Source organism: Pipistrellus hanaki (genome assembly GCF_964339955.1).
Source record: "Pipistrellus hanaki genome assembly, chromosome: 3".
NCBI lineage: Eukaryota > Metazoa > Chordata > Mammalia > Chiroptera > Vespertilionidae > Pipistrellus > Pipistrellus hanaki.
Window position 1 is genome coordinate 158,923,281 of NC_140505.1, and position 26,487 is coordinate 158,949,767.

At 35.5% G+C, this 26,487-nt stretch overlaps 1 protein-coding gene across 1 annotated transcript in view; it reads left to right on the forward strand.

Annotated features, from left to right (window-relative positions):
• The window catches only part of SOX5 (SRY-box transcription factor 5), a 936,670-nt gene that overhangs the window by 236,216 nt on the left and 673,967 nt on the right, over positions 1–26,487 (forward strand). Inside the window, exon 4 of the mRNA XM_084877223.1 lies at positions 14,915–15,008. The gene's annotated coding sequence lies outside the window, so the exon portion shown is untranslated. The remainder of the gene's footprint in view (positions 1–14,914; positions 15,009–26,487) is intronic.

Here is a 26,487-nt window from a genome sequence, read left to right on the forward strand (position 1 = left end):
ATGGAGATTTGATGGGAAAAGCCTCAGTCCTATTGGTTGAATTAAGATACCAAGAACTCCTTTATAAGGGCTGACTCAGGTGGCAGAAACACAGGGCAGGCAGTGCAGTTTAGTACAGTGCAGGTAAAAATTATTGTAATGTCCTGCAATTTGTTGTTGTTTTTTTTCTTTTTAATTTGAGCCTAGCGAGCCAACAGGAGCCCTTCTTAGGTGTCTTCTTTCTCAGGATCCACAAGCCAGATGCCACTCTGTAGATAAGTTTTTAAAATCTTATATCTTATAAGAAACTTGATAAAGGTTTTCTCAAATTTGATACAGTCTGAAAATTTTATATGACTTTATCAAAAACAAATTGTAAAGAAAGAATCTTTTTTCAACTATCAGTAACATCAAGGATGACAGCAAAATTCTATCAACTATGCCTTTGGAAAGATTAAATTATCTTTTTCTTGTATCTGTGTCTATGAAATCCTCTCTGTAAATTTCTATTCTGTACATAAAATTCTCTCTGTGAAATTATGGTTGATATGAAAAGGTCAGAATTTTATAGTCCTTATAATCCTTTAAAGTAGACATCCCAAATCATATAAGTTTCAGGCCCCATAAAACTTGCATCCTCTCCTAATAAGGACATGCTTTGTGACAATTGCATAAATGCCAAGTATTTAATGGCCCTTTCATTGGTCTAAAACTGTGATAATAAACAATATCTGCATATATTCTTTAAATATTGAAAAGCATTTGCCACATGATTAGGGGATTGGTTTAAATTAATATAGTTTCCTAAGTTTGATTCTAAGTATTTTTTAAAATCTCACTCAAAGTGTTATTTATGCAACTTTAAGTAGTTTTTCAAGTAATTAAACCTCAAGTATTACTTGCCTTTTTAATCAAATTCTGTTGAACAATAGTTAGCGTTTTCACCCCAATGTAATTCCTCAGTTTGATGAGAATGAATAGTATTGATAGTATTAATGTCAGTGATTCTGATCCTAGGCTGTCATTGATCTTGGTACTCTGTTTTCCATTGCTCACTTCTGGCTCAGGTAAGAACTGTTAATAACTGTAGTAGAAATGCCAGAATCTCTTAGCACATTTTCTTTTTCGTAACTCCAATCCTCACTTGTACCTCATGTGGATTTCTTTAGTTGTCAGTCTGTCATTATGCCTGACTCAGATAGGCATTCCCTAAAAGTTTGTTGGATGAGTTATATGAATTAAATGATTATTTAATTTAGCTCCTTGAAACAGGTACCTCTACCTCCATTGGCAACTATAGGGAAAATTCATGCATATTCATCTCCATTTTTCCAAGCAACCATTGAAGTGTCTTTTGTATAGTGACACTAAATACAACATGTGATGGTGATGGTATTATTGTCCCAAAAAAATCAGTCTGGCCAACCAGGAATATTGTGGTAATATTTTGTCCTTTTGCTAAGTATACTCCATGCGTACCTCTCTTTCCAAATCCGAATACTGTACACAAAACCATACTGAGTCTTTATTAAAATCTTTGTGAATGTACCATAGCTGTACCTTAGAGAGTGTTGCAGCTGGACTCAAGTTTTATTTATTGAGCATGATTTCCTTGAATTTCTTGCTTCCGTTTTCTGTTCCTTCATGCACACTTTATGTGAATAAGATGAACATTAGCAGATTTATCTACATGTCTTCATTTCTATTCTACAGCAACAGCTCCTTAAAGTAATATCTGAAGTTATAGTAATTTTCTTCATATCAGAGAGTTTCTAACTATGTTAATGGAAGTTAGGCTGGTTGCAGAAACATTCGTGAGAACTACCTATGCTGTAACATTTAAACAATTTATTTGATCTCTCTTTAGCTTACCTGCTCATGCCTTTGGAACATTGATGTTGACCTTGTTGGAACTTTGTCTCTAATCATGATAAGTCCTTCAATAAAATCTAGCAGAAAATGACATTTAAATTTCCAAGTGATTCATTAACCCTTTGAATACTGAGTGATGTGCTATGCCCATCTTAGCAAATAGATACTCTTATGAATTGTACTCATATATTATTTCATTGAATGTCCAGTACCTAATGATTTAATATTTAAAATAATAAAATAGAAATAATGACTGTATAAACACTAGATAATTCTTAGCATTATCTACAGCTCTTGTTACCCATAAAAAGTGAGTAATAACTATTGAGGGCAGCAAGGGGTAGTAAAAGTGAAGCAACCATCAAAACTACAATTCTTTTTTTTTTTTTTTCCCCAAAGCAGCTATGTGACTTTGGCCTTGTGTCTCTGAGGTTTCATTTCCTCATGTGTAAAATCAACAAATGTATTACTCCTACTTGTTTACCTAACCTACTGCTGGTCATCCTTCATGATTCATCTCAGTCATCCTTTAGTTTGGGAGGCTACTGGTGACTCCATGGGAGGCAGGGTCTCTTCTTATGTATACTCCATCAAAACCCTGTGGCATTCCATTGAAGCTATCTATTAGTTTCTCTCTTGAGAGCATGAGCCTCTTGGGGGCAGGGACCAAGCCATTGTACATCAGTGTGTTGCTCACAGTGGGAGGCAGAAAAGAAAGGTGACAAGGATGCAAGCTGAATTTATATCCCATGTTTGGACCTAGATCTTGGCTCCAACATTGAAGATTAGGTAGCCTTGACCAAGCTACTTAATTTAAATAGTTCTTTGTTTCCTCCTGTGGGATGCTGATAATAATGGCTGCCTCCTCAGTGTTACTGTCAGAATAAACATAAGTCATATTTGTTAAGATACTCACAGTGTACCTGTCATATAGAAAGCACTCAATCAATGCTATTACTATTACTAGTAATAGCTACATGAATTTTTGTTGAAATAAAATTAACATTGTATTGTTTGTTCAGATATTAGAATATATGGCCATTCCATTCTATTTTCTGACTAAGAAATTAAGATAGATATTTTAGCCTTCTGAATTTGCATAGGGGGACAAAATGGCCATCTGTTAATACGGTATGCTTAATGTTGCTCATACGCATTGTTAAGAACTGTGAAGGGTCTGAGAGTTTTACCCTATTTGCAAGCTAATATATCAGCCTGCCACAGTTTCATGGGTGCTGACAGAGGGCACTGGAATCTTGGATCATAGACAAAGGACAGTCTCTCACAGCAATAGTAGTAGCCAGAGTTCCCTTAGCCCCATTCCCCACATGGTGATCCAAAGAGAGTCTGGTGAAACCTATAATGCCGGGAGAGAAAACATGAACATAGGAAACCTGGTTCTTTTATAATGGGCAGTAAACATACTAACATTTGACACTAAATAAGACATTATCCTTATTATAATGGACTGTAAATATACCCGCCTTTTGCTCTGGAAGGAGGCAATATCTCTATCTTCTGTGGCTTTCTCTATACAAATATACTCAAAAAAGTAGTCCTAAAGAAAGGCAGTGGTGCCTCCACTCACAAGTCGTACAGAAAAGCAGGACCCATAGAAAATGGTCTCTCATCATGGTAATTTTCCTTTCTATAGAGGGGGTTTGTAGCTTTCATCAGATTCTTAAAGGGGTGTGTGAACTGAAACACTTTATCTCTAAATTCCTAATTCATCATTTATGTGTTAACACATAGGAGGACATCAATAAGTAAGCTCTAAGGAAGTAAGAGCTACCATGAGGCATCTTATAATAGAGGCCATTCCCTGTCCCAGAATCAGAACTTTTATTTGGATCATATTAAAAGTGGAACTAAGTCTGGGAGATGGTACCCTGGTCCCTCTGCATGGGTAACAGAGTTGAGAGCCCTGGCTTCTGTAAGGAAGATGGGCGGGATAAGGACAAAGAGTGAGAACTTTCTCTTTGAAAATGGTATGAATTGTTATAATGCTTATTCAAATGATTTAGTGCATAAAAAGCTAACCAAATTCATTTTCAAGATTGGAAGTGCATTGTCGTGAAGTTTATGATGTATGCTATACATTATGGTGAATTTAGAGGCTATTTTCTTGACTCAAATAAATTTTCATTCTCATTTTGTATAATCAAAATATGTATTTTTTCTTTCCACATTTGCATCATTGTATTTTGAACTTTCTTATAAGCAAAATGTTATAAATACCATGATGAGTTATTTTATGATAATCACTCACTGTTCAGTGTGTTCTGACACAGCAGAGACTAAGGCACAGGTCATTTTGTGGAATTAGTGTTGCCAACCCAGTCATTAGTACCCAGCACATGTTACACTCTGAAAGCATTACTATGATTATGATTAGGTAACAAAAATAAAAGACAAAAACAGGTGGCTTAAATAAAAATACTGTTAATCCAGGGTCTTTCAATGCCAGGGCTATTTACCTTCTGGGCAGGATAATTCTCCGTTGTGAGGAGCTCTCCTGTGCACTGTAGGATCTTTGGGAGCATCCTTGGCCTCTACCCACTAGAGGCCAGTATTATCACGCCCTTCCCAATCCTCAGTCACAGTAAAAAAATGTCTGTAAATATTGCCAAATGTCCCCCCTGGAGGGGAGTAGGGGACAAATTATCCCTCCATAGAGAACCATGGTGCTCTTCTCATTTTTAAGAGTGAGAACATTCGGAACATTCTAAACATGAAGGAGAAGGTAAGTAAAGAGTGCAGCATAAACTAATCAGCATTCATAAATTCCCGCAGTGAATTAATGCTTCCAGAGTTGGAGGGATTTGAAAATGACTTTGCTGCCAGTTCTTAAAGCCGTGTGTGGGATCTGTGATGGGGCATTATGGACGAAAAGACCAGACTTGAAGTTCTTGCCTTTTTTCTTCTTTGGTTTTAGGATTTGGAGGCAAGTTATAACTTACCTGAGACTTTTTTTTTTTTGCAAAAGAGGGATCATCCCCTGACATTCCTACCTTTGAGCATTGGCCTGTGGATCCAATAAGATAGTTGACATGAAACACCTTGAGAAGTCGACACAGTTTTGTAATTGTTAAGAGAAGAACAAGTAAAATGGTTTTGTTTTAAGAAGTTCTTGAACATTTTAGAGCATTCCTTGAAATGATGAGGGGAAGCCTCAGGGCATTGCAGAACAGGATTCCAGAAGATGCCCTGTAGCCCTGCTCAGCTGCCCCTCCTGTGTTCCTGTTCTCACGTGCTGAGCAGCTGTGACAGAGGGCACCCTTGAAGGAGTGGCGGAAAGGCTTGGCTGACAGTGCCAAAGAGGCAGTACTCAGCGTTCAAAAGCATAAGGACTTTGTTCATGTTTCCTCAGTATCTGAAAAGTACTATCAATTGAATAACCAGAGGCTTTTAAAAGGACAAAAAAAAAATAAAGTTAATATTCTAAATTTATTTAAAATGGATACTGTTGACTTAAGCAATCACATATCTGACTTAATAAAAAATACTTTGTATTTTCTTTGATAGCTTCATCTTTGGTAAAAAGAAAAGAGAATATTTCTCTGGGTAATACTAAAATTGTTTTAATAATGAGGAATTGCTGCACATTTTTCTCTCTTTTAAATCTTTAGTGCTAGCCTTCCTTGCCTGAAATTGTGTGAAAATATATGCCTGAACTTTGAGCAATAGAACAATTAAGTTTTAGATTAGAATGGATCTTAAAAGCTAGATGATCCAGTATACCATTCAATCCATTCAATCCAGGCATCCTATTCTCTGACAGGAGGTCCTGCAGTCTGACTTTCTACCTTTCCTCGGTATCGCTTATGTTTGAAAGAGCTTGCAGATGAGGAAACTGAGGCATAGATTGCTTAAGTGACTGTGTCCACGATCCCTTGGACAGTAAGAAGCAAAGTCAGAGGGTGACTCATATGAATCCAGACCCATAGCTTAAATCATTGTGTTTATTACTGCCTAACTCTTTTATTTTTTGATTAATCCTTATCCGAGGATATTTTCCCATTGATTTTCAGAGAGAGTTTAAGGGAAAGGGAGAGGCAGAGATATTGATTAGCTTCTTCCCACACGCCAGGGACTGAGCCTGCAACCGAGGTACATGCCTTTGATAGAAATCAAACCCACAGCTCTTCAGTCTACAGGCTGATGCTGTAACCACTGACACAAACTGGCTAGGGTGCATAACTCAATTTTAAAAAAGTTACTTTTCATAATGCACTGAAATCTACCTCTCCATAACTCCATAACCTTCCATCAAAAAATAAAAATAAAAACAGAAAGCACACACAAAATAAAACAGCACTTTGTCCTTTCATGTGGAGCAAAAAACGATATATCTAGTCTATACTCTTGTCAGTTGCAATCCTTAAAATGATCGATTCTACTTAATGATTGGCCCCTTTCAGTACTCTTAAATTTGATCTGATTTAGGTGAATGTATCTTCTCCTTTTACTTGGCTTGATTTAACACAGTTGTTGTACCCCCTGTTTCTGGTTGACCTTTCTGGGTGTTGAATACTTATCCAGTTCCCTGCATTTACCATGGAAACCAGTTCTGGAACCAGTATTTAAAATACTGTTTTAACATTGGGCATTGTTTATATCTAATTTAGATTTGGACAATCTATAATTATCAACTTTATTCTTTTTTTTAACTGCCTCCTTTTGTTCTTTGCTTGCATTATGATTGCTGCCATTAAAAATTACAAAAATTATGAACTTTTCTTAAAACAAGTCTTTTCATCTTGATATTTTTAGAAGACTTTATATGGAAGTGGGTTAAAGTTTGTGTATTTAAGTCCATCGTTTCAATTAAAAAAATATTTTGTATTTTAAAATTTCCTCACAGATTACAGTTCAAAGTGGTGTTTTCTTCTAGCTATATGATTACTGCATAATTATTCAAATGTTTTGGGTAAGATAAAATCATAAATATTATTTATATCCATTCCCACTAATTATTAAGCACTTGTCTCTTTCAGGAAAATTTAATCTATATGTCTGATTCATAGTCCCATAATTTTTCAAAATGTAATTTTGTAAGAGCCACCTAACATCAGTCATTTTTATGGAGTGTTTGTGTGTGTGTGTGTGTGTGTGTGTGTGTGTGTGTTCAATTCTAACATCAGAAGGTAACGTTTTGTTATGAAAACACAAATGCTTACATGTTAAATATGTCTTATCTAAGACATAAACTTGGTTAGTAAGTCCCTGTCATCTACCACTGGGGGAAAAAAGTGTTTTTATTACAGATTGTGTTCCTTAAATAGACTAGCAGATACCCATGATACTATGCAGTGGGGTATAATTCCTAGGACAGTGGTAAATCTCTGTTGCTCTTTTTTGGCCCATAGATTAAGGAAAGTCAGTTAAAAATCAACAACAGGATATTGCCCTGGCTGGTGTGGCTCACTTGGCTGAACATTGTCCCACACACTGAAAGGTCACTGGTTCAATTTCCAGTCAGGGCAGATGCTGGACTGTGGGCTTGATCCCCAGTAAGGAGCATGCAAGAGGCAGCTGATCCATGGTTCTCTCTAATTGTTATTTCTCTCTCTCTTTTTCTCTCTCTTTCAATCTCTCTAAAATCAATAAAAATATATTTTAAAAAAATACATAATTAAACAATTGACAATATATATGAAATGAAAATAGAAAGATTCTATCTCATAGATTCTGGTACATGATGGGGAACCATAGTTCAGACTTGGCAGGTATTGACCAGCATGCTTGTCTCTATGCCATTGAAAGAGTCCTGTACTTTAGATGGCCTTGACCTGTTTCCAGGGAGCTATGAATAAAGGATAAACAATAGTTCTGCAACTAGGTGATAAAAGTAAAATAAAACATGCACTCTATAGGGTGCTCATTTATTTATATGGCCCATGCTCTGGCCTTTCTCTCTTCATAGCCACATGGCCTTAAGCTAAGGTGACCAGACGTCCCGCTTTTTAACAATTTGTCCGGTGTCCTGCAGCGTTTTAAAAAAGTCCCGATTTTTGGAAAGAATGCATGACAAGCTAGGGAAAGGCGGGAGAACCCCAAGAGATCCTCATGAACAAACACTCCCCCCAATCCTCCCCCACCCCCGGTCAATGGTGTCCCATTTTACCAATGTGAAAATCTGGTCATCTTACCCTAAGCAGCCACATGGCAATGGCCATGCAGACTCAGACTCTACATGCAGGTAGCTGGACTGGACTGGACTGGACGGTAACATGGAACAGAAATTCTGGGCAGTGGCACTGATTCTGGCCCTGCTGAAGACAAGATTGGACATCTTCCATGGGGAGAGGTACAGCTATGAGATCTTGGATGGGGAAGCTCCTTAATTTTACATCTATAAAGCTTTCCACAAATTTCATCCTCCCTTGGGGGACTGAGGAAATTCTTTTCCTCGAAGCAGCCCTTGAATTTCACTTCCACCAATAACATTAAAACTATGCTATGTTCTAAGTATACAGGACTTAATGTAACTTTAGGCTAATATGCAAATCACTGTTAGTATATTTTACAGAAGCTAAATTATCCTAATAACTTGGTTAAAGAAACTTGCACAAGGCCTGCCAATTTAATTTTTAAAAATCCAGTTTGATATCTTTATACAAAGGCAAAGCGATCTACACATTGAAGAAGAGATTTTTCAGTTGGGTTCAAAGGGATGGGTTTTGAGGATAAGGTGGCAGCATCAGGCTGTAGGGAAGCTTGCAGATGCCGGCATCAGACTGGGCACAGCCCAGGTTTAGCACTGATTTAATTGATTGATCAAGATTGCTAACCTCTCCGTGCCTGTGTGCTAGGGCATGTTTTCTGTGAAAATCAAGTGTAATGGATCTACTATTAAGTAGAAAGCATTTAAAAAGGTACATTGCAGATGACACTTAAAAAATCTTTTCTAAAGTTCATTTTTTTTATTTAAAAAAGAGCAACTTTTCTTGAGTTATTGTTTTCATGTTCAAATGAGGTAACACATTTTTAATCACGTTTTCTTACCCTCGTTTCCTTATTTGCCTCTTCTCTCTGTGTCCTTGTGCCCTTGACTCAACTGTTTGATTGTTCTGAGATACTGAGTTTTTGATCCTAAACATCTGGGCATGCAGATGTTTTGTGAGATGCACCTTATTTTTTATTGTATATTCTCATTGACTCCCTTTCCTAAAAGTATCCTACTTATTGATCATATATATTCCCTTTGTCTGAGGAAGGCGATATTGGAAAATAACAACATGGCAAAGTGGAGTGGAACTGAGATTTGGTTGTGTTCTCTGTAGTTTCTTCCAGTTTTAAGATTATTTGGATCTCTGAAATGGACAGATCTGAAATTTCATAGGTGATACATTTGAATCACAGAGGCACACAGTTTTCCCCACACCCACTTTGCCTCTTTGTGGTGTGTGTGTGTGTGTGTGTGTGTGTGTGTGTGTGTGTATTTACTCAACATGTGCATATTTTCTACTTGCCCCATCTGGCATCGGCTTGAGCACCAGTCTCTCTAGTCAAGAGTACTTTAGCCTTTTCATTTTGAAAGAGAGAGAAATGAAACAATATGAAAAAAGAAAATACTTCCACTATCCTCCCCAACCTCACTTTTTGTTTTGCAGTTTCTAAGCAAGTTTCTTGCCATTTACCTTTGCATTTGCATTGCTTATTGATTGGCAATTTTAAAATTGTTTATTGTGCTCTTTTGTTTCACTGTTGAAGAGCTAAAACAAAAGCTACCAGGCCCTGTGAGGTATACATTTGCATGCTGTGAGCGTTGCCCTAGGAAAAAGTAATTGCTAATGCATATTTATGTGGCACAAATTTGCCATTTGTTTATGCATAAAATTATCAATAGTGCAGGGCGGCCCAGCCGTAGAAAATGGTGACCTTTTTAGCTTAATAAATAGAAATCAGCTGTTATTGTGGAAAGATCAGCCATTTATTCTGTGTTGAGGGACATTGCCGGGAAAATGCAGATTGGGGCTGGCAATATCATTAAATGGAGGGCCAGTGACCCTTTCTGTAGAGTCTATTATACTTTATCTAATAGGGGATAAATGACTCTGGTTGGCAAATGGAATAAAGGACATTTTTTTTTCTTTTGAAATTGTATAACTATATGAATTTTCAGCCAGTAAAACTGAATAGGAAATCTCATGCTGACCTGTTGCTAGAATTTTCTCAAAAAGTATGTTTTAAAGTTGCTTTTTTTCTATTCATTATTCTCTGATTATTTCAATTTGTACCCATTGGAATAAAGTAAGTCAAAAGATTTTTTTTTTCCCCCAGGAAAATAGGCCTTGCCTCATTTTTAGCTTTGATTTTTTTTTTTTACCATACTTTTTTCTTTGCATTGCAGGTATCTTTGAGTTTACAGTGTAGCTCTGTATTTGATGTATGTGAAAGATTAATGGTAGCAGAAGAGCTTATCAAAGTTCCCAATTGATTGTAAACTGAGCTGGTTTTTCTTGTTGTTGCTGGACTAAGCATGGTACTTTCTAATGGTAAGAATGGCTTTTAAAGCAAGTCTCTAATCTTTTGGATTAAAGAATATCCAGCCCTGGCCAGTGTGGTTTAGTTGGTTGGGAGTCCTCTTATGCATCTAAAGGTTGCTGGTTTGATTCTGGGTCAGGGCATATGCCCAGGTTGCAGGCTCAATCCCCAGTAGGGGGCATACTGGAGGCAGCCAAATGCTGTTGTATTCTCACATCGATTTTTCTCTCCCTTCCTCTCTCTCAAAAAATCAATAAACTATTCTTAAAAAATATATATATGTAAATTGAAAAACCTCATCATCATATTTTCTTAATATGCAAATAACTAACAGATAGTGTGTGTATCTTTTTGGATTGTTTCACTGATGTCTCATAGATAAAATGCCCTCAGTCTTTCCAGAGCTCATCTGTGACTGGTTAACATGGTGGGATCTCATAATACATTATATATATATATATATGTGTATATATATATATATATATATATACACACACATACATACACACATATGTAATATCATATACATATACATAAAATATACATTATATATGTATATATAATATTTTAGAGAAGAAGGGAGAGGGAGAGAGAGATTGAAACATCAATAATGGGAGAGAATTATTGATTGGGTGCCTCCTGCATGTCCCCTAGTAGGGATCACACCTGGAACCAGGTGTGTTTTGACCAGAAATTGAACTGTGACCTCCTGGTTCATAGGTCAACACTCAACCATGAGCCACACAAGCGGGTCTCACACTATGTTTATTTGACTAATATCTCTTTAATGTGTTAGTGAACTTTTCTACTTGTAAGGACTTTTTATCCACTTTTTCTATCCTTACAGAATTCACTGTTAAAGAGAAGTCATGCTTTTTTTTTTTTATTGATTAAGGTATCGCATCTGTATCCTTATTCCCCTTTCCCTCCTACACCCCCCCCCCCACTCATGCCCTCACCTGTCCCTGGTGTCTGTGTCCATTGGTTAGGCTTATATGCATGCATACAAGTCCTTTGGTTGATCTCTTTCTGCTTTTTTTTTTTTTAATACCATTATATAATATTTGATGCACTCAAAATGTTATGTAAGTTGTGAAACAAGATAAGGAAACAGAGACCTGCAAACCCATCTCAGAATGTGACAAAGCTCTTTGAAGCTACCTTCATGCTCCTCCCTGATTGTGTCTTCTGACACAAGTGCAAGGCCACAGGCGTAAAGTTTCTACAATAGTGGACTTTCCCTGTGCTGCATTCTAGCACCACAGCACATTCTGCCGAGTGACTGAGCAACCTTTTACTGATGGAAGTGAGTCTGTTGCCCCTTTTCAAAGCAGAGGGTGCAAATAGGACTCAGACACCAGGTTGTATTACTCCATAAAATTAATATATATTTTAATACTTATATATTTTTTATTGATTTCAGAGAGGAAGGGAGAGGGAGAGAGATAGAAACATCAATGATGAGAGAGAATCATTGATTGGCTGCCTCCTGTACACCCCTTACTGGGGATCACACCAGCAACCCAGGCGTGTGCCCTTGACTGGAATTGAATATGGGACCCTTCAGTTCACAGGCCAATGCTCTATCCACTGAGCCAAACAAGTCAGAGCTGAATATGCTGAATATATTTTTAAATAATGTATAAGATATTGATTTTAGGTCCATTAGATTTACAGTCACTAGTGGGAGAAAAAAACAATTTAATGGGTAGGTTGGAATTCCAGAGGAAGAGCAGCAGTGATTAAACCCTTCTTCCTCAACTAGGGAAATAACCTGCCCCTGTTATGTAATACTAGAGGCCCAGTGCATAAATTCGTGCACCAGTGAGGTCCCTTGGCCTGGCCTGCAGGATAGGGCCAAAACTGGCTCTCTGACATCCCCCGAGGGGTCCCAGATTGTGAGAGAGTGCAGGCCAGTCCGAAGGACCCCACCAGTGCATGATCGGAGCTGGAGATGGATGCAGGAGGTTGGCCAGCCAGGGAGGGACTGCTGGAGGGCTCCAGAGTATGCCTGGCCTCTCTCGCTCAGTCCCAATTGATTGGCCTGACCCCAGCAGCAAGCTAACCTACCAGTCAGAGTGTCTTCCCCCTGGTGGTCAGGGCACATCATAGCAACTGGTTGATCAGTTGACTATCTGCCCCCTTGTGGTCAATGCATCTCAGATTGAGCAGTTGAGTGGCCTTAGCATATCATTAGCATATTACTCTTTGATTGGTTGAACAGCTGACCGGTCCTACAGATACTTAGCATATTAGGCTTTTATTATATAGGATCTTCAAGTAGATGAGAAGAGAACTGAGGGGGGTGGCAGGGAGAGGCAGTTTATCATCTGTCTTTACAAAGGATCACAAAACAAATTTCAACTGAATTATTACTGTGTCTCTTACTATGATAAGACAGATTACTTTGGTTTGATACAATTGCCAAGATTATTTTTATAAGGTGGTTTTTAAGTTAATGAATATATTTTACTTTTATAAAACCCAGAGTATATCTATTTAAATTTTTTTACCTAATTTAAAATATTATGTATGGAGATTATAGGATAGTAGGGAATCAAGTTTACATAGTTAAATTTTTAAAGAAGAGAGACCCTTCTCACAACTCTAAGAAAGGAAACTTTATCATGGTGCCTATCTTAGACAAGTTTTAAGTGATATTAGTGAAAATGGCCATCACCATAATTTTAAAAATAGGGGTTTTCTGTTCCATAAATACATAGAAAATTATTGTTTTATAATAGCCTCTTCCCTTTCCCTTTTTATTTTGCTTCTTTTTCTGATAAGGGGATGACTGAAATATCCTTTTACTTTTGTGTAAATCCAGATATAGGGCACTAATAGTAATTCTAGTCAATTTTACCCAAGTAATGTTGCAGCACCTCAAATATATTTTCTCTTAGGCTGTGTTGGAAGTTACATGTGTATTATTATATATGAAAAAAAAAAACCCAAAACTAACTATAATATAGGTTGGGAATTTTTTAAAATTCCAATTACATTTTTAGTATTCTGATATGCTGATATCTTATAATTGATGGAAAATATGCCTATTGAAATTTGACTATTTCAAAATTTGATCTGACATAAAGATTATGAATTTTTTTTTTTTAGAATTTTATATTTTAACTCAAGTTTTTTGAGTTCTCTGACAAAAAAAAATATTTATAAATATAAATACAGGCTCCCTCTTGTGGGTAAAATTACCACCTGTGTATTTCTGTGTTGCCCAAATATAGAATATGGCACAATTTGTTTCATTTTAAAGTAAATTTCACTGTGGTAGTCAGATGTGACATTTCACTTAACTGGAAAAAAAAAGAGTAGAGTTTGGTGTATATTTTAAGCAACAGTTTTAAAGAAAAGAAATAATTATATTAAAATGGCAGACAACCTTTGTTTTATTGCAGCAGCATAATTTCTGATGTTCAAATTTTAATAATTTTTGTCATTTTTGGAAAATCTCTAATGGAGTAATTTGTGAAATTATGTGCAATCTTCACTTTGTCTATGAGGGGATGTTAGGATTTTTGTCAATATTGTTAAGAGTTCTGATGTTGGAATGAAGTAAAATTCCTCCCTACCAATCATGCTCCAGTTAGATACTCTATGGTAATAAAACATCTCAAATTCCATAAGCCTTGTGGTCAAAACTGAGCAATCTGGGGTATAATATGAATGAACACTGAGGCATTCTCAGTTCTCCATGAACTGAACTGACAGGAAGGAGACAGAGCTGGAACTGATGCTGTGGCTGCCACCATATGCATGTTCCTGCTTTCAGAAGTCTGATGCTTGGGAATTTCAATTGGTTGCCAGGGGCCATTTCTGTCCAGTCTGGGGAAATTGGTAGCAGATTCAGTTTGATTCATTCCTGAAAGTGGCAAGTGCATTGCTTCTGAGGTTGTGCTGGGCTTTCATAGAGATACCTGGAGTAAGGGATGTGAATGTAGAGGTAGCTGGGTGACTCCCACAAAACAATTATGAGTTGACCATTACTGTCATATCTTTGAATGGAATAAAATAAGGGACCCATGAGGCTACCTGAAGATCTCTCATAAATCATTTCAAGGAATAAGAATTTTCATGTCCTAATGTATCTACAGGATGTTTATATGAAAATTAGACAAAATAAACAGCTTCTAAGGAAATTAACATATCTGTATGTATGAATATAACATAACTTATATGCATATACATTTTTAGATTAACTCTGGTGGCATTACAATGCTAAATTAATGCCTTTTTTCATAAACAATGACTTTATTATAATTATTAATCTCTGAATGCATAATAATCTGGCCACTCAGTGTATATCCTATATAATAAAAAGGTAATATGCAAATTGTCCCCTCTACTAGGAGTTTGACCAGCCGGCAGGCAGGCCGGCCAACTGCCCATGTCCCCTCTCCCTGGCCAGGCCACTCAGTGTATATTTCTATAAATTTAGATATGTATATATTCATAAATTGTTTGTAAAGTTTAGCTACCTCTTGCTTCGAAAAGTCTTATATTGATAGATTTACTAAAAAAGAAATGTGCATTGTTAATTGTTTAATTTTATTTTTTCCAGCATTCCTTTTGCTGACACGATTCCTGTTTGAATCTGTTTACAAGATTCTGAAAGCTGAACAGAGAATTTTGGCACTGCACTGGGCAGGAAAAAGGTATAGTCATAAAAAACATAATACACACCTTTGAAAAATCAATGACTACATTTGCTTTCTTCCCAAAAATGGAAGTTTATATGCCTTCTCTTATTGTTAATTTATAAGTAACATTTATGACATCTGCATATAAAACTATAGTACATAGTTTTTATAATAGTCACATGACAACTAGATATGTAATTATGATTTTGAAACATTACATTATAAAAGTAATGTCCCAAACTGGCAGATGATAGCAACATTCTTTTTATTTTCTTAATGAGAGACACGTTTTTTTAAAGTTGCAAAAGCTTTTTATTTCCATTGATTTGATAGACGTGTTTTAAAACAGTTGATAATTTGTTGGTTTTTCAACAAAAGAAATATTTAGAGTCACAATGAGTAGATCACACATTTTACAAAATTTTCTATAGACTATTAAATATTCTAGGGTATGCTTTCATAAACACATACAAAAGTGCAATTTTGCCGAGGCCCATTCCAATTCATTTGACATCTATTTGTGGGCATCTATATGTGTACGCATATATGAACCACTTGTTTGTTTTTTCAAAAAAAAAAGTTATACTCTTGGAAATAGAATTGAAGGTTTCACTACAGATCTACAGTTGAAAATCCTTTTCTAATCTGTGGCTGACTGACTGTCATGGGGTGGCCTCAGAAAAGTTTGGAGATAACTGATCCTGTTGTTGTGAAGAGGTTTGTAGGATGGAAAAGGCATTGTCTTTCAAGTCCTAAAAAGAATAAGAAAAAAAAGTGCTAATCCATTCTTAAAATCTTGAGACTATGTTTCTAAAACTTCAAGTTACACATTTATTTGTGAAAGCCCTTAGAAACAACAGAGGTTTTTACCTTCTTTAAAAACTAAATTGTTACAAATCTAAATAATAATCTTAAATTTATAAATAAAGCATCATGTAGTCACAGAAAAATGAAATATAATATGCAGGAAGGAGTAGTGAATAATGGATTTTATGCTAATAGAAGTGAAATCAGTCACAAATGAATATTGCAAATATAAAACTTCTATAATTTCACTAGTAAAAGTAACAGTGTAAGTAAAAGGCAAATCATAAACTGACCTACTTCTAATAAATATGAAAAACATTACACATAAATAACTGTTATAGTATAAGAAAGACACTAACTTCATAATTTAAAAAATAAGACATAAGAACAAGTTATTACTGAGGAATTTAATTAATCTATACTAATAAAGGTTAATATACTAATTAGACTGGACAGCTTCTGGACTACCTTCCGGATGTCCTTCCAGACAAAGCCACAGTGGCAGAGCTGAGGCAGAGGCAGTTAGATGTGATCAGTCCAGCAGGGGAGAGCAGTTAGGAGTGATCAGGCAGGCAGGCAGGCAGAGTGGTTAGGGGCGATCAGGTAGGCAGGCAAGTGAGCAGTTAGGAGCCAGCGGTCCTGGATTGTGAGAAGGATGTCTGACTGCCGGTTTAGGACATCCCCTGAGTGGAAAAGGTGCAGGCCAGGCTGAGGGTCCCCCCTCCTGTGCATGAATTCCGTGCATCGGGCCTCCAGTTTAATAAAAAACAAAAGCTACCAAAAGAAATACAAATTTATTATCCACTTAGTAAAAAGTTACTATCACTTACTATCTAACAGGTAAAAAGTAGTTTGGAATGACAGTGCTGGAACCAGAATGTGGGGAGGTGGGTGCTTTCAAAAATGTTGGGGAAAAGTTATATTTGCTCAATTTTCTAGGAAGTGATTTAGCCATCTCTATGAAGAACCTTAACTGTTTCGAAAGCATTCTATGCAACATTTCCACTCTATTCCTTTGAAAAACATTTGATTGCAAGTAATCTGAAATAGAACTTGATATGTCTTTGATGTGAAGTCTGTGTAGGCAGTTCAGAGCCGTTGGGTGGTTCCACGGTCCTCAGGGGCCCGGATCCTGCATCTCTTACTCTGAACATGTGGCTTTTACCTAGATTTTTGGAATATCTAATATTGGCATACCTGCCTTCATATTCATATTCCAGTAACAGAAAGGGAATATTTTTAGGAGAAAATCATGCTTTCTCCCTTTAAGGATATCTTCTGAAAGATGTCCACATTTCTTCCACTTACATTCCCTTGGCTAGAACATAATCACATGGCATGCCACACTCCAGAGAAGCCTGGAAAATGTAGTTTTTGTCTTGCAATGTAAATGTTAAGTGGTTATTAGGTGGAATAATAAGAGAACAGATATTAGGGCCTAAGTAACAGCATCTAGCAATTTCATTTCTAAGAAACCTAACTTAATGAAATAATTAAAGGTGGTAACTTTAGTATGTAAATATGTTAATTGTCATATATTTATAATGGGAATAGTTTGAGATTGATTAAACTGCCCAACAATAGAGTTGTGATTAGATAAATTTGAGCACTTTCATGTTATAGGATATTATACAGTTCTGACTAAAAATTTTGTATAAGTATTCTTAAAAGTATTCTCTTACTTTAGAATGGCTATTTTCAACATTTTTATTTGATGGAACACATAAACTAATTGCCAAAATTTTTCAGCACATCAAAAAATATATTTCTTGCCGATCTGACAAAAAAAAATGGTATGCTTTTGATTCACATATACCAGACGGCTATTATGTTGGCTGCTGTCATTTTTTTATTTGACCATCTAAACAATAAGATATTGCATGTTTTAAGAATTCTTGTGGCACACTGGCTACAAAATGTTGCTTTACAATATTAAAGGAGTGAGAAATTGTGAAAGCTAAGTGAAAAATCACAATTAAGTAGCAATCTGTGAGAAATTTTTTGCAGACATTAGAGTGAGAGCATTTTACCTCTGAAACTAAGTGGACTTTAATCTTTGTAACTTGTAAGAGAAACATATGTTGAGGAATATAAGTGTTGGAGACGCACTGTTTGGGTTCAGCTCCTCACTGTACCACTTATGCCTGTCTATTGTTGGGTATATTCCTTAAGCACTGATTCCTCCTGTGTATGACCTCAATAATAAAGAAATACACTGTATCATGAAAATAATTTATTATGTAAGCACTAATATCTACAAAATAGATTTAAAAGACCCAAAGTATACTGAAGATAAGTTATAAATGATTAAAGTTTTGATTTATTAGGGGCATAGAATAATATTAAATTAAGTGCCCCTAATAATATAAAGTTAAAAAATTATTATGAAACAGATCTACAATAACAGTGACAGTATTACACTTCTCTCAGTAAAAGGTGAAATAAAATGGACAAAGAAAGTTAGTAAGGATACAGAATTGAAAGACAAGATTAAGAAATGACCTGATAGACATACATACAATCTTGCATACATTTACAAAATTCATTTTATTTTGAAGAACACGTGAAACAGTTATAAACATTAATGGTACAATGTCATATATTAGTTCTCAGCCATTTTAAAGTTTTAGAATCATAATTAAATTAAACTTCAAATAAATAACATATAGCTAGAAAAAGTTTCAAAACTAAAAAGAAATCACAATAGAAACAATAAATATTTTAGACTAAACAAAAGTGAACTTTCTTTGGGTATCAAGTGTATAATGCCTGTAATATTATTATGCCTTAAATAAATGTATTAGAAAAAATAGTAAAACTATTAGTCTAAGAATTAATTTTAAAAAGATCAACAAAATAAACTTAAAGTAGCAGAAGGAAGAAATTGAAGAGCAAACTTAATGAAGTGAAAGAGAGTACAAAGAAAGTGAAAAATCGATTGCTGCCAATGATGAATGAGTTTTCCAAAGCTCTGATGAGATTGAGCAATAGAGCAAGTGGCAAGGGGCAAATAACTATTATCAGGGATGACAAAGGCAACATCACAGCAGCCAGTGTAGTAAAGCAAAGTAAGGAAATAAAGTTCATAGGATTGAGAAACAATGAACCAATTGTCATCATTGGCAAATGATATAAGTTAATAAGAGAATTTAGTAAAGTTGATGCATATGCTGAGATCAACTATATTTCTATATATCAGCATCAATTTTAATCTAGTATACAGTAATAAGAGATGTGCAGTACCTCTATGGGAAAAATTGTGAAACTATTGAGAAATGTTTTCAGGGTTGGATTAAATGATGAGGTAAACCATGTTTATATACTGAAAGATCCAATAGTGGAGAGTTGTCCCTTACTTCCAAATTGATTTGTAAGTACAATGTAATCACAGACAAAATGCCAACTGGTTATTTTGTGCTGGTTTCTTTGTTATTTGTTTGGATGGTTATGTGTGTGTGTGTGTGTGTGTGTGTGTGTGTGTGATGGGACAAGTTGATTCTGAAATCCAAAAGGCAAAGAATAGTCAAGACATTCTTAACAACAAAAGAAAGAAAGAAAGAATGGGTGGGATTACTTGCCCTACCAATATTAAAGAGCTCTCTTAATTCAGAAAGTGTGGGATTACTACCGGGATAGGTAAGTAGACAAATGAGAAAGAACAGAGAGCTCAGAAACTTCTTGGATATGTGGACATTTTATTTATAATAAAGGTGATACTTAAAAGCAGTAGAGAAATAACAGACTTTTAAGTGCACGATACAGGGAAATGTGATTTTAATTGGAAAGAATGAAATTGGATCTCAACCTCATACTACACACACACACACACACACACAAAAAAAAAAAATTCAATTAATTAAAAACTAAGTGTAAGAGCCAGTACCGGTTTAGCTCAGTGGATAGAGCATCGGTCTGTGGACTGAAAGGTCCCAGGTTTGATTCCGGTCAAGGGCATGTACATTGCTTGCGGGCACAAGGTAGGGGTTGTGCAAGAGGCAGCTGGTCGATGTTCCTCTCTCATTGATGTTTCTAGCTCTCTATCCCTCTCTCTTCCTCTCTGTGAAAAATCAATAAAACATATTTTAAAAAAAATTAAAAAAAAATAAAAACTAAGTGTAAGAGACAAATCAATAAGAAAAATCTCCTGTAAGAGATTATTCCATATTCTCATATAAGAGAATCTAACAATAACTTTATGACCTAGAGTAGGGAAAAAAGCACATGTCCTACATTATTTTTAGTAGACTATTTTTCAGAGTAGTTGTTGGTTCACGACACCATTAGAAAAATATACAGAGATTTTCCAGATTTTCCATTTACCTCTCCCCTCTCCCTGACACACATGCCCTCCCCCTTTACCACCTCCCCACCCTAGTGTTGCATTTTTTAACAATTCATGATTGACACATCCTATCACCCAGTGTTTATCATTTATATTAGGGCCTGCATTATTTTGTTTTGTTTTGTTTTTAAGATACACCATAACTAGAGTGAAAAGACAGGACATAGAGTGGTAGAAAAAACATGCAAAACAGCATCGACACAGGTGATATCCAGAATAGATTTTTTTAAAACTAAGAGTCAAAGTCAAAGATCACATAATCCAATAGAAAAATAGGCAAAACAACAAATCCCAATGTCCAACCTACCAAACATAAAAGCAGTGCTTAGTCTCACTATTAGGCAAAGAAATATAAATTAACTCATAATGAGATCCCACCATGAATGCTTCAGAAGGAGGAACAATGGCTGGCAGGTCAAAGCATTGACAAGGATGCAGAGCAGCATCAAGGCTCACAGAGCACTTGTTGGGACCAATCACTTTCTGATATAGTTCCTAGTAAAGCTGAGATTTATACCGCTGCTTACGCAGAGCAACACCACGTAAACATCCTGTAGAAATGTGTGCATTTGTGTTTCAGGAGACATGGTCAAGAATATCCGCAGGAGAAATATTTGTATTTGCCAAAAAGTAGAGACATCTCATTAGCCACGGAGCAGAGAGAGAATGTGGAATAGTCATTCAATAAAATATGAAGTGATGAAATGGTCACATTTTAGTGATCTAATTAATATTAAGTGGAAAAATAATGAAAGACATAAGAATGATTTCAGGCGAACAATTATGTTGTTCGGAAATGCATTGTTGAAGGTAAAACTATAAAAAAAATTTGAGAAAATACTACTAAATGAGCCAGGGGGTGCTGATCTCTGGGAATGAAAAAGGAAGCTGAGCTGAGGGAGGGAGTTTTGGGTCAGAACACTTCTCACACAGGGAGAGTGTCAGTAATGTCCTGTGTGGTGGTTACATGGCTGCAGATAAATGTTAAAATAAAACAGCAAATAGTAATGACTCAAGTTTTATTTCTTTAGTGGTGCATTATATGAGGGAGAGACATGGTTGCAAACAGTACATCTTTCAAATTTAGGAAAAATAATTTAAGATACTTAAGATTTCCCCACATTGGAAATGAAGAATAATAGAATATTAAAATAAGCATTTATTTTTTTTCTAGTATTCTATTTCTTTAAAGAAATCTACAGGATATCAAATATTGCCAAAATGTTTTAGAAATATAAAGTATTGAATATTTTGTCTACAAATTGAAAAATATCATGTTAAAACATCCTCTACATATATCAATACTATGCACAAAAAGGCTGAGTTGAATATCAGAGTTTATATTGCATTGAACAAAAGTATCACACAAAAAATAAGTACCTCACATAGGTATTGTAAATGTAAGATTTTGCAGAGGTAAATTGAGGATATTGGTTACTTACTCCATCGGTGGTAGTTATTTTTGTTTTGCTTATCTCCTTCTGTTTTAACATTCTTTTAAAACATCACTGCATTTATAGTTACTTGCTTTAACCATTTAGCCAGTTAATAATTTGTGATCCTAAGTGGTTGTTTTTTTTAGATATACCTTTTGGTCACCTTTCTCTCTTACTTGCAAGTAAGCAGGCTCTTTGCTTTAACTGTTCATCAAGTCCAATCTACCTTTTTTTTGCATCCAGTCACCCTAATCTTGAAAATAAAACTCTTTATTGCTTGAAAGAGAAAAATAATCCTAATATATTGTAAATTGTCAAGTGAGTTCTTTATAATTAAAGCTTACTCTGCAATATACAATTTTTAAGGCATTTATCTCGACAGGGTTCGCCGGCCTTTGAGAATGAGCCACTTTGTTGACAAATCTGTCATCTAAATTGTGCAACATTAACGAGAACTCTGAGCAGCACACTCTTACATTTTAATGTGGGTGGCAGTTGAAGTGGGGGGTGAAACACACACCATCAAAACAAAATACTGAATATGATTGAAGTTGATTTAACAAAGGTCTGCCACCTGTAGATAAAAATGTGCATTACTCCAAACACATAATAATTAACAAGACTTGAAAGGCTATGGCAAAATCCAATGACCCTCTGAAATCAAAACCCTGGCTATTAAGAAACACACACACACACACACACACACACACACACACACACACACACAACATACACAACAAGCAAACAAGAAGGGGCAGAAAAAAAAGAAGGTGCTGATTTACACGGTTATACAGATACAGGGCTTGTGATGCTTTCTTTATTCCTGTGCAACTAACTGCCCACTTTCTATACCTTCATCCACAGTTCTTAGCAACATACGGTAGAACTGATTCCTAAAAGTGCCATCTTTGATTTGAATCACTGTTTCTTCATTAATAGCTAATGATGTGATTCTGTATTTCCTGAACAGTATAAAATTCTATACCTCATTTTTTCATAACTCCTTATAAATCATGGTAGATCATCTTTTATTGCTACACTCAACCTCTTGAATAGACACCTTTTTAGAAATACTTTCAGCTTAGTTTTCTCAAGCTAATAAAACATTATAGACGAAAACACCATGAAAAGCATGCTCACAGAATATTCAAATCTAAGTGTTTTATACTCTTATAGTTTTTAACTCAAAATTATTTGTTTAAATGCCTGATCATCTTGTCTTCATGCTCTACCTCTAAATATTGATATCCATTTGAATAGTTTAGCATAAAGTTAGAAGCTTATTTTTCTGGGTGTTTCTAGTATATGTTCATATGCACCAGGGGAATTTCATTAGCACAATTTGAATTGCAGAGTTCATTTTGAAATGTAACATAAGTAAGATAAAGCAATTAACTAAAGATGCTCCATTGTACTAGTCTTGGAACCAGATTTTGCTACTTGAGTAGCCAATGCTAATCCACTTGAAGCAGCTCTAAAACACAAGCATGGCAGAAAATAATGGTCTATGTAGAATTCCTTTGACTTTCAGCTTCCTGATTGATAAGGAATAATGAGTGAGAATCATTCAAAAGTTACAGGAACATTACAGTTGTATTACTTTATTCAAGTCAGATGATCATATGCATCTTAATAATTTAATAACAACTGCTTGAGTATTGTTTTGTTATTCAGCAATTATAATTAGGAGGATTTTTCCTTCCAAATAAAATTATGCATGAACTGCTGACCAGAAGTCTTTAAAATAATGTATATGAGCAAGCAATGGCTTAATTTTGCATCTTTCTTTAGAATACTAAGCAACAAAGAAGCAGTTCTAACAATAATAATTCAATTTGAGAAAAAACCTTGAACGCAAAGTGTCTCCATAAAACTTTTTGCATAATTAGGTTATCCATATTCTCAGTGGAAGAAGTCTTGCCCATGGTCACATTCAGTAAATGAAAATACATTTTGCATAAATTGGTGAAGTTGAACTGCTGAGATTCATTATAAAAGGTAATAAATATTTACTAATTTTAAAAGCAATTATGGACCGTGATGTTTATTTTCTTATATGATATTTGTATCTATGGATCTGTTAGAGAAATTTTTTTTAAATCTCCTATTTTATAAAAACAATTTATGCTATATAATATAATATGGCATGACATACTGTACCACAATATAATCCTATATAATAAAAGGCAAATATGCAAATGGCAGAATGATCGGTTGCTATGATGCACACTGACCACCAGAGGCAGATGTTCAACACAGGAGCTGCAGTCGGTGGTCAGTGCACTCCCACAAGGGAAGCTCTGCTCAGCCACAAGACATGCTCATGGCTGGCGAGCATAGTGCCGGTGGCGGGAGCCTTTCCCTCCTCCTTGGCACCGTTAAGGTTGTGCATTGGGCTTCTAGTATAATATAATATAACTAGAGGCGCGGTGCATGAAAATTCATGCACTGGAGGGAGGGGTCCCTCAGCCTGCCTGCCCTCTCTCACAGTCTGGGAGCCCTCAGGGGTGGGAAGTGACCCGGCGATCAGGGGAAGGCAATGCCTCCATCACACCTCTGCTGCTGCCACAGCCAGTAGCACAAGCCTCAACAGGCCCTGGTTTTCTGAGACCTGGGTGGCCCTGGGAGGCTGGATAGCCACCATCCAAGACTTTTCTGGGCTGCTGGGAAGCTGGCACTGGCAGCTTGTCTGCACCCTGGGCCAGCCCTGGGCAGCTGGGCAGCCACCATCCGAGGTTTTCCTGTGCCTCAAGCATCAGCTGGGCAGCTGTCAATCCAAGGCTTGCCTGTACCTTGGGCCAGCCCTGGGCAGATAGGGGGCTGAGGTGACTGGGGGAGCAGCCAAACTTGCCTAGGGGCAGGCCCTGCCATATGGCACGCAGCAGTCCTGGTGGGGCTGAGGGGACTGGGCACCATCTTGTGGCTGTGGGTGCCACCATCTTTGAGGTGTGGCAGTCAATTAGCATATTCCCTCTTTATTAAATAGGATATAACATTATGTAAGGTAATATAAACATGATGTTAAACCTGTAATTAGGGGATTTCATTCTCTCTTAATGTGGGAAAGCTTTTTTATGCAAGTGTAATTTTAGACATTTTAAATCTGTGTGAATTAATTGGTTATAGGACAATTTTCTTGGTATTTAGAAACAATTTAAATCTCATACTATTGCCAATATAAATTCTAGAAAGGTTCAAGTTTTACATTCTTAATAAATGAATCCATAAGGACATTAAGAGATAGTGTTGGCGAATATTTATTTAAGTTGTGGGTAGTGTTGAGAGGTATTTTTAAAGCATTATATCAGAAGCAAATCACAAAAGAAAATTCTTGCTAGGTTTGATCACATAAGTGAGAAATCTTCTATTTGTCTTAAATGATGACAGACAAACAAAGGAGGGATGGAGAAATACATTTGTAATATATTAGGTTTAACTATATAAATTACCATTTTTGTGTAAACTGTCAGACTATTGGCAATTTCATATGTTCATGTATGTAACTGAAATGTAATTTAAACTGCTTACAAATGAACAGAAAAGTGGTGGGATAATTTGAATATTCAATTAATAGGAGGAAACCAAATGAGGAATAAACATAAAATATGTATTTAATTTTTGTAAAAATTCAACAAATGCACATAAATCATGAGATCGTAGTTCATTTAGCAAGTTGACAAAATTTTAGGTACCACAACAACCAAAGAGATTGCATTGAGGAGAGGTTTCTCATTTACTGTGGCCAGTACTATCACATGTATTACTGAACCAGATACAGCTTATTTTATACAATACACCTTAAAATCTGTTTTAATGTTGATCTTGTAGTTTTTGGAAATTACTTAATGTTTTACATATAGGCTGTTCACCCAAAAATGTATACACACTTTGAATAATAAAGGCATTGTTTATTAAAATGCATTTTATTTTCAAAATTGAGCTGTCAACTGTTAAAGTGGGTATACATTTTTTGGGATAACATATATATGTTTATAGTAATACAAAATTGAAACAACCTATATACAAAAAAATGTGCTCTGGGTTAAAAAATTGTGATTTTTACAAGTATGGAATATTAATTTAATTTAAAAATGATGTTTTAATAATTAGGGAAATCAGAACCTTGTAAACATTCAAGAAGCACATGTAAAACACAGACAGTGGTGTATCATGCGTGGAACGAAAATACTGGAAGAATGTAAACAAAATGCTAAAAGACTATACCTAGACTGCAGGATTATGGCTGATTAAAATTTATTTTTTGTCTTTTTATTTCATGTTTTACCTACATTTCTTTAATGAACAACTCATGTCTACTGTTGGATTTTTTTAAAAAAGTTCTACTGTATCTCTCTCCCCCCTTTTTTTTCTCTCTCTCACTTTTATAACTGAACACCTCAATGAATAGTTATTCCAATAAAATGATCCAGGGGATGAAGTACTTCATTAAAAATATATTGAAATATACTTCATGGATTATTCAAATGAATTTATCTTTTTAGATTTAAAGAAGCTCTTTTAAAAAAATGAATTTTATATTTTTTCATTGATCAACAAACTTCATATGGATACTTAAATAAGTGAATTTGGGTACATGATCATTTAACTATTTTTAAACTTCATAGTGATATTACAAAGCATAGACACAATATTTGAACTTTAGAAATAGGAACAATTTTTTAACAGTAAGTAGTGTGTTTGCAAAAGGAAATTTGTACATCAAGACTACAGATGTTAGAAAGGAGTGACACAGAAACTTAATAGAATTCAAGATGCTGATAGATCCTTAAAGAGCAAATATCGAAGTTTCTATCAAATGCCTCTGAAATACAGAAGAGTGGGGTGAATTGAACAGAAAAGGAAGGTCAACTTAACTTTAGCCTTTGTACTTAATAGCAAACCATTGCAT